The following is a 9836-nucleotide window of genomic DNA, read 5'->3' on the forward strand; positions in this document are numbered from 1 at the left end:
AGACCGGCAGTTTGCGAGTCTAATGATCCAGCGAAAGCGAATGGTCAGAAAATGAATCTAATTTCGATCTCTGTAATTATGTGGGACAGTCAGGAAATAAATAAATAAATTCATATAATGCATAAGTGTACGAAATAAATTAGATAATAGTTTACCTATCAAATCAGAAAGTTTACCTATCGTAATTATACGATAATAGACTGAGTGAAAAGTGCCGCCGGTTGCCACTGATCTACGTCGAAATATACGTCCGTTAGAGTGTTGAGCTTTATATTATATTATCGTCATTCGAAGTTGGAAACGCTTCAGTCGTGATATTGAAACTATTCAATTACTAAAATCATACCGTCGTCGAAACAGAAACTTTTGCGGATGTCTCGAAAATTAGAGTCGAGCGACGGTAACGTGTATAGCGATAACTTGTTCAAAATGTTAACCATGACAACGTATTTCTAAATAATTACCGAAAATCTATGTCTTTCGCGTAATTGTTGTAATAAAATCTGTATGAAAGATAAAATGAACAACTTATGTCATTTAATGACCGATTAAAGAAATGGTTCGGAGAAAAATCACATTTTTTTGCGGAAGTAAATTAACACGTAATTATCTTAAAATCGTTTCGAGACGAATGAGACAATAATTTATTTAAATAATCATTTTCTCAAGCACTTTACGCACATTGCGTGACCTTGTGCATTTGTGTCTAGACTGCTTCGAAAGCAAGCGATCGTCAGCCGTGTACGTTTGACGCAAATATAACAGCTAAAAATTGTTTACAAGCACGCAGTTTCAATGTCATGACATAGGAGCGTCTGACGTTGAAAGGAAATGCATTCACGCGAACGCTACGTCTAGCTGCTTAAATGCAAATGTTCGACGCTCGTAGAAAATACGTCAGAAATGTGACAAAAGGAAATGTCATTTTAAAAGAAACGCAATATTCTCGCGTGACCGAGAATTATTTGCAAAGCATCGAAGAATTGGTTCGTTTATTAGAGGACGTTCGAAAGCAAAGAAGTATACGAAGCTTCTCGAACAGCATCTCCATTCAGAGACTTCGCTGTAGAAGAGCGCGTGGAAAAGGAGACTGTAACCCGAGTGAATGCGAGTCGACGCGTGGGTTGAAGAGAATCGATCGATTAACGATAGATGTGAGCGAGCGAAAATCGTGGAACGATGCGAGTGATCCGATCCACGGACCCACACCTCGGAGGAAAAAAGGTTGCGACGAGAAACGGGAAGAAAAGAATGGGAAGGGGAAGGGAAGGGAAAGGGAACGGTGCGCAAAGCAGAGCAGCGCATGAATCGCCCGTTGGGGCGCTGCAATGCTGGGGCGCGCGTCTCTCGAGTCGGGGGGAACGACGAACCAGCGAGAAAGAGAAAAAAGAGCAAAGAGACCAGCTTCGGAGCAGTAGGGAAGAGATCTGGTCCATTCAACGAGCGGCAGGTACGATTTCGAATCGACGACCGCTTCCTCGAAACGGTGCCCCTTCTGCGGGATCTTGAACGACGCTACGGCACGGGGAGACTGCATCTTGGAATACTGGTTTTACCCGTAGCTCCATTCAAGTGTTCTTACATCGTTGGCATCCCTCGATTGCTCGCCAAGAAACTCCTTGATATTCCGCTGTCGTGCCGATCCAGTTTCTCCCTGCGTATTGATAATACCGACCGGATAAAATAAAAATAGCAAAACTGATAGTTTAGGGGACCTGTAAAACAGATTAATCTGGACCGAATCGGTGATTTAATACAGAAAAGAAATAAACTGCGTGAAATTGTTTGATTCTCTAGAGATTTTAATTCATTGATGAGTACACTACCGTTGAGAAGCATCCGGTCATTTACTTATATTTTACAAGATATAATTTAATTACTATATAGCAAGCAAAAATTTTTCGTTGAAAAATGACGATTATATTCTGTATTACTATTTTATCATTATGACATTATAAAATTGAATTTAAAACACCAACGGTTATGCAACGAATTATAGTACAGTTTTTAAGGAAAACTAACACATAGTGTACTATAACACGACAAAGTTCTATTCTTTAAAACACGGATCAGATAAGAAAAGCTCTTCCAAGTTTATAAAAATACCGTTGTAGTTCATTTTAATAACAATATTTTTAAATATGTAATCGCGTATTTAATTTTAATATATTATTAGCCAATTTTTAAACAAGTAATTAAAATTTATTATTTGTTGGTTTTATAAAATAACGTTAAGTATTATCTCTAACCATTAGTTTAAATAAATAAAATAATAAATAAAGAAAATAAAGAATAACGAAAATTGTATGCTTTTAACGTAACTAATAATTTATATATATATATATCTCCTTTATGAACGTTCCTAATTGTTTATTATAATTCATTACACTTTTTTTAATTGCATGTATTCAACCTATCAATTTCGGTACATTTACCGACAATCGCTAGAATGGATCAGTATTCTGTATGTTTATGAAGAGTTTATTCTGTATGAAGAGTGCGTACATCAGTCGGATGCTTTCTGCTAAGTCTTCTGGGTATGTTGAGTAGCAGTTTTTAGCTGATGGGTTTGTGTGATTTTTTACTCCATTTAGGTAAGCATTGGCGTAGTTTGTAATTTCCTCATCAAGCGTGGGTATTTTTATTGTTTCCCTTGCGTCGTCGTTTCTCACGAACCATGACACGTTTAGAATTGATCTCAAAATTCCAGATGGAAAATTTTCCATTTTTATCTTTTTTTTTTTACATTTGACTTTGGCAGACATGCTCCAAATCGATAGTCCACATCTCCAGATAGGTTTGGCCTTGTAGACTTGGGTTTTGTAACCTGTTGTTTCCAATGACAGTAGACAGATTTTCTTGTCATTTTTACTTGTTTTATTTGTTCTTTAATATGTTTCTTTCATTTTAATTAATTAGGTAAGTGCAGTCCCAGATATATAACGGTCGATCGTAGGATTTCGAGATTATGAAAATTTACTCTGGAAATTGATTTCTTATCGAGGGTGAAAGTAATGTGCGAACATTTGTCTGAATTGATTTTAATATTGTTGGATTCCTCCCAGCTTTCTACCAAATGATCTTGTAGATTTTGTTTGTAAAAAGAATAGTAGTAAGAAAGAATAGCAATTGTTGATGTTGGAACATCTGCAGTGAATAAGAAGTATAAAATAGGACCAAGAACATTTCCTTGTGAAACAACGGCATGAGTTTTCCTTAATGGAGGGCTTACATTTTTAATTTTTATGTAAAAATACCTTTTTGGTAGATAAAGCGAGATGACCCAGTAAATATCTTTAGGAAGAATTTTTGCAGTTTTTATAATAGCACTTTGCGCCAGTTATTCGACATCTAAAAATATAGCAATGCAATATTTATCTTCTTCTACGTATGTTCTATCGCATCGCGATTCTTCGTAAATGCGAACTGTAGGTGTTTCAACTGTTGGTCTCTTATGCATCAGTTTTTCGATGACTTTGAGAATTATTCGAAAGAAGGAAATTGGCCTATACAGTAATATTATTTCTGCACACTGCCAGATTTGTGAGAAATAACCTGTCCTGGATATGGTGTCTGCCAGGAGGATTCTTGAAATCTTATTGTCTTATCCGCTAGTTCTTTGAATATTTTTGCCGTTATAAGATCATATCCGTGCGTTTGATCGATCTTTGTGTCTTTAATTCTTTCTTTTTTTCATCGCTTTATGAGTCAGCGAGGTGTACTTGTCATTAGATAGATCCATTTGTAAATATTTCTTGTATGTAGTCGGCCATGGGTTCTGCTTGGTTTCGACGGATTTTGTTCAGCATCCATCTTTTGTTTATATCGGTAGTATGGGTACGATTGGTTTTTTGAGGTATTTTTGTACGTTTCCATGATAATATCTTTGTTCTTTCCGTATAATTCATGCATAGGCTGTACGGAACTGTATAATAGATACCGTAATGTGTGATATAAATGTGAAAATTAATCGAAATAGTAAACAAAATTTCTAGCGAAGGACGCAAACAATATAGAAAATAGAAAAATAATTTCCTAATGCTTTTTCCAAGATCGTCCAAGATTTCGTACTTGCCTTAATACTTACCGACCGGGGTATAATAAGTAGCGTAGCTTAGTAGTGCAGCAGAAATATCCAATAAATTTTGTAACAATTTATAATCAAATCTGCATGACGTTTGGATCAATATCTTTCAATTTTTGTTTAGTTGAATTCGATTAGCTTGCAAACAAAGTTATACGAGCGTGGAATTTTACGACTCGTTACCGATGCATCCGACGAATGTATTCGTAACATTAAATCGTATTCAGCTTATGCAATTTAGTTTTTATACGATTCATAAAAATTGTCATTTTTATACCGTTATGCGTAAATTTTTGTAGAAGTGTTCGCAGTACTTTTTACGTTTCATAAAGCGTAGAAATAATTATGACGAATTTTTAAATTTTCTTAAGCTATCACATCGCAGTAATATCATTAATATCAGGCATTGTTTCCAACTAACATTTATTTCTGTATCCAAACAATTTTGAGAAATGGTAAAACTAATGCATCTTTTATGTTGCCAATACATTCTATGTTCAAAAAAGCAAATGTTTTGATGGCACTTTAAATCTGCGCGTACGGATCAAAAATATTTATTCTTACATTTTATCTAAATTACTTGAACATTGTGTCAAAACATATCTGAATTTCTTCAATAATAAAAATTTTTTACTTCTTCCAAGTCTCGGAAATGTAGAAGATGTTAATAGATCACGTTAGATAAACATTTGCATATTTCAAATTTAGAATAAATAAATTTTAAATATTACATATTAAAAATACACTGCTTTATTTTTGTAAAAATTAGTAATACGTTATTGAGGCGTTAGTAAGGTTATAAGAAATTATCAAAATCCTTGAAACATGAATTTTAACGATTACAACACAAGCGAGTACAACAATGAAAAGAATAGAAAACTATTTGAATTGTATCTACTACCTGAAAGAAAATAGAACTTTCGAAAAAAATAATTTATTACTCGAAGAGAAATAAAATGAAACTACGAGCTGGTTGATATGTGACGACTATAAAGAAACATGTTTTTTTTATTATTTTAACCCATCGAGGACGACTTGCGATGTCTATGCAACTGTGCATTGTAACTCATGTTCCGCTCCTGGCAGCCAAAGTCCATGCAGGTGTGTTACAAAATATAATTCACGAATCTTACGTCATTCTTGATGGATTAATAAATGATTTTAATTATTGTCTTATTGATAAATCCTCCACATACAATAATATTGCAGTTTAATCTTTTTCATCAGAATTATTTTTCGAGTTTGACTTCGACCAACACAAGCAAATTTTATTTTTTCTAATTTTGGTGCCTCTTCGTAGATTTAAAGAGTTGGCTGCGATTAAACAAAATTTAATCTTTTGTCAACAAAACATTTGCTCACTAAACATATAACGATGAGTAAAAATCTTAGCGCAAACCAGATTTTCTTGTAAAATTCTATCTATTCTATCATTTTACAAAATAACTCTCGAGTCCAAAGTTTAAATATACTATAATTCGTTATCATTAAAAGCTGTATAATAGAACTAAATAATTATCTCGAGAACTGCGGCATCATTAGAAAACTTGGTCTCTGTAGGCCTAAGGAATGCAGAGAAAGTATACGAGAATCGAGGAACACGCTAAGACGATGGAAAAGCAGAGAATATAAGAGGCAACGGTGAAAGATGGAAGACGAAATAGAACAAATAAAGAACATGAATGAAATATGGACGTTTATCAGCAGGCGAAGGAGAAGGATAAGAATAACAAATAGAATTAGCCTGCAGGAATGGAGAAAATATTTCATGAAACCAATACAAGGGGAAAGACAAAACATACAGAAAGAAAGGAGTGTAGGGGTGCTTACCCTAATTCTCGCTTGAGAATTGGCAGGAAGGAGGGATCACAATGAGGAGAGAACAGGAAGTAAGGAGGATCCAAATAAAAAAGTTAGAAAGGGAAAGACGACAGGAGAAGATTTAAGTATAAAAATAATGGCAAGAATTACGAATCTGATGAATAGGGTATGGATGTTTGAAGGTTCTTGAAAAAAAATTAAATGCAGAGCTAGAACGGAAGAAGATCATAGCAAAAACGCAAGCAAGTTTCAGGTCTGGAAGAAGTACAATAGATAATACTTTTATCCTGAGTTACGAGATAAACACAGAGATCAAGGGAAAAGGGGAAAGCTGCTTTTGCGTTTATCGCCGACCTCGCAACGGTTGTCGATAAAATAAGCAGGGACAAATTGGGCAAGATCATGGAACAAAAAAAGGTCAGTAGGATGCTGAGAAGAAAAATAGACGAAATTTACGAAGAAACGGGAAGTAAAGTAAGAGTGAATGGGAAAATGCCGGGCAAATTTTACGCAACAACGACTCTGAGACAAAGGTGCCTCTCGAGCCCAACGTTATTCTCGACGAGCACAGCGGATTTAGGAAAAAAACTGAGAAGAGGACAAGCAGGAGGAATGGTAATAGGGAGAGGAAAGATATAGCCATGGTCTATGTAGGCGACATAATACTGTTAACGAAAAACACATAGGAGTTAAAGGAAACGATAGGGAGAATGAACAGGAAAGTCGAAGGCATTAATATTCAAAAAAGGGAGAAGCCAGAAAAAAGGGTAAAAAGGAAATCGGACGACGAAGAGGCAGAATAAGTTAAAGACTTTAAGTATTTGAAAGATATTCTTCAAAAAATAAGGATTTGAAAAGCATTTGAGTAAGAGGACTAAGAAGGGAAATAATAAAAATAATAATAATACAGAAATTACAGAAAAATTACAAACCAAGTACGTAAAGTGTGTTCCAAGGTTAGATTTTAACATTCCGCCGTATATAGCGCTTGAAGAAACAAAAGTGGACATCTTAAGAATAGAAGCGAGCAGAAGAGGAGAGGTAAGATATGAAGAAAAATCGGGGACAAGATATATAATGAAGATAGTGCTTGAATGCTGGAAGGAAATGAACTCCGGAAACAAGGAGAAAATGTTGAAATAGAAAGAACGAGGAGAAGGGCATAAATGAAAGGACATACGCTCAAGACAACGTGTACACAAGATCTGAACGTGGCAGAAGCTCTAGTAGAGATTGACAGGACAGAGAAGCGACAGCTACGATATCACAGAATAACAAAAGAAAGGTATGGCGGAAAAGACAGGGAATCAAGAGAGAAAAGCAGGGCAAAGAAGAAGGAGAGAACAATCGATGGTAGCGAGATTCAGATGCGATAATGAGGAAAGAGCTAATAAAGTTTGAGTAAAAGCAGAGAGAAAGAAAACACCTCATGAAAGGATAGAGGGAATTTGAAAGAGAAAAGGAATGAACTAAAAGCATGATCATACAGGAACAAAAGCGAGGAAGGAGATAGACGAGAAAAATAGTAGAGAAGTGGAGAAAGGGAAATTAGCTGAAGCTTAATAGGATTCGCGAGACATTTTATGTATGTTAATTATTGTAATTAACATACAAAAATAAAGTTAGCTATCTATAAAACTAAATGATAAAAAACAAATAATAAACTGTATAAAGAATCGATATGGAAATTGTAACCGAAACAGAAACTTAACTTTCTTAAAGGAGATATTCCGAACTGTTGCAAGATTATAACCGTGTTTCCAACCTCCATTTATAGTTCACGATAAAGGTGAATGCAGACTCGCGTGTTTCTTTAAAAATTAAACTAATACACGTGTGACGATACTTTTGATCGTCGTTGTATATAACGATAAAATCAATTTATCGTCGTATATAATGATAAAGTAAGAAATTTTATCAGAGATACAGTGACTCGCAAATGTATCCGCACACTTGCTATAAAAGACTTTGTATAAAATATCTTGAAGTTTTATTAACACTTTAATGAGGCGCGGCTGTCTATATGGTTATATTGGAAAAATTTCGATCCTATCTGAAAATATATATATACCAGTTCATACACGATATGAATAGTCATTTAAGCGTATAATAAGTATAAAAAATGTAAATACTGAGACTTATAAATATTGTGAATGACTGTCTGTTTAAATACTTTCGTGATCTTTGCAAGATATATGCTTGTACTTGAAATGTGATCGAATATCTTGCAATTTCTGTATACATTTTCAGAATCGTTTAAAATTTTACCAATATAATCATGATAGTTTGGTGTGATTATAGCGTTAACGAAACTTTTTAATTTTTCGTACAACACGCGTAATATGTTGATAAAAAATTTACTGTTATTAATGTCACTTTCAAGTGCGGTACTTTTTAAAACAATTTCTTATGTCTAAAAATGTAGTTAGAAACATATGGACCGAGACGAAATCTGGCGTTGTTGGATTCCCAGGAGGGAGTTGCGCGAAAAGCAAAGGGTGACAGCCGGTAGTTAGGGCCGGCAAGTATGGGAGAAGGGGCCTGCACCGGGCCCCACTTCTTTCTCTCAGGAGTTCCTTCGAGTCCCACATTACGTGGACATAAAAGGCAACCCTGGCATGGAGACCGTCTCTCTGACACATTGACACAGCCTCTGAACCACCGTCTGCCCCGTCCTTCCACTACCTTTCTCGAGATTCTCTATTTTTCTTTAGCCGCCGCGCCGTTCGAGATCGTCCGCTCCAACCCTTGCCGCGTTTCCGTTCGGCTTCTTCATCGGCGATTCGATATCGCTGTTATCTTTGTCTATCCGCTTCTTTTTGTATCTGCAACGTATGCAGCTGAATATGTAGTATAATACGTTGTCGTCTCTTCGACAATGAAACCATGAAACTTCTTTAGAGTAACTTAAGGTTGGGTATCCACTCGTTGCATATCTTCGTATCGTAATATTGAACGATTTATGTTAGCTAATCATTTTTCGGCCCAAACTGCTTAGTACTTTTTTACAGAGAATTGAAAAATGCATCAAAAATGGATTGTAAAAATGGCATGTAAGAAAGGATTGAAATATCTTGTTAAATATCATGGGTTTTCCCTGTAAAGTCAAACAACTTCCATATTTTTTTTTATTTATTTATTTAAATTTTACAATTTGTCCAACTTCCATATGAAACGTTTTTTTCTGTATTTTCGATGAGTAAGGACATAATAGAGCGTATAGAAATAAGTCGGACGTGCTGTAACTTTAAATATAACACAGAAATAGTAAAATAATGTTAAAACAAATGCTAATGTTATTGGCTTAAAATTTTTGTCGCTGACTCCCGAACTATTGCGAAATAATACCGGATGTTCGATGTTATCCCAAATCTACTACAAGTATCTTTTACTCTTCATTGTTTTTGCAATCATTAAAAGAAAATGTCATATTATATTTTCTTTTCTTGAAATTTATAACATTATCAATTTTTCTAGAACTTGGAGCGTGGTTAATGCTAACGAAAAATGCCAAATTAATTAGAATTCTCTTCTCTTATGTTAGTATTAGGAGCTAACAGTAGAGAAAAACTAGAAACTAACAAAATAAGTAATTTAGCGCATAAGTTGGTATAAACGGATATAAAATAGTAAAAGTTGTAATAAGTTTATAAGAAAAAATGAAATCAAAAAAGGGAAAGATAAATTTTTAAATCGTTAAAGTAAGTTAGAAACATGAACTGAAAGAAGTTAATGTATGTTACAATTAATTGAAACGGGGTTGTTAAATAATTTCGAAATAGTCAACTTTAAATATGCCTCCACAAACTGGATACTTTCCGAACATACATGACTCGATAGTTTATTTATAAATACAGCTTAAAATGTCAAGTTTGTTATGTTAAGTTTTCTGCATCAACAAGACCATAAATATATGTTCCGAATCAATGAA

This window comes from Bombus bifarius, unplaced genomic scaffold (assembly GCF_011952205.1).
Source record: "Bombus bifarius isolate JDL3187 unplaced genomic scaffold, Bbif_JDL3187 scf7180000009201, whole genome shotgun sequence".
NCBI classification, from domain to species: domain Eukaryota; kingdom Metazoa; phylum Arthropoda; class Insecta; order Hymenoptera; family Apidae; genus Bombus; species Bombus bifarius.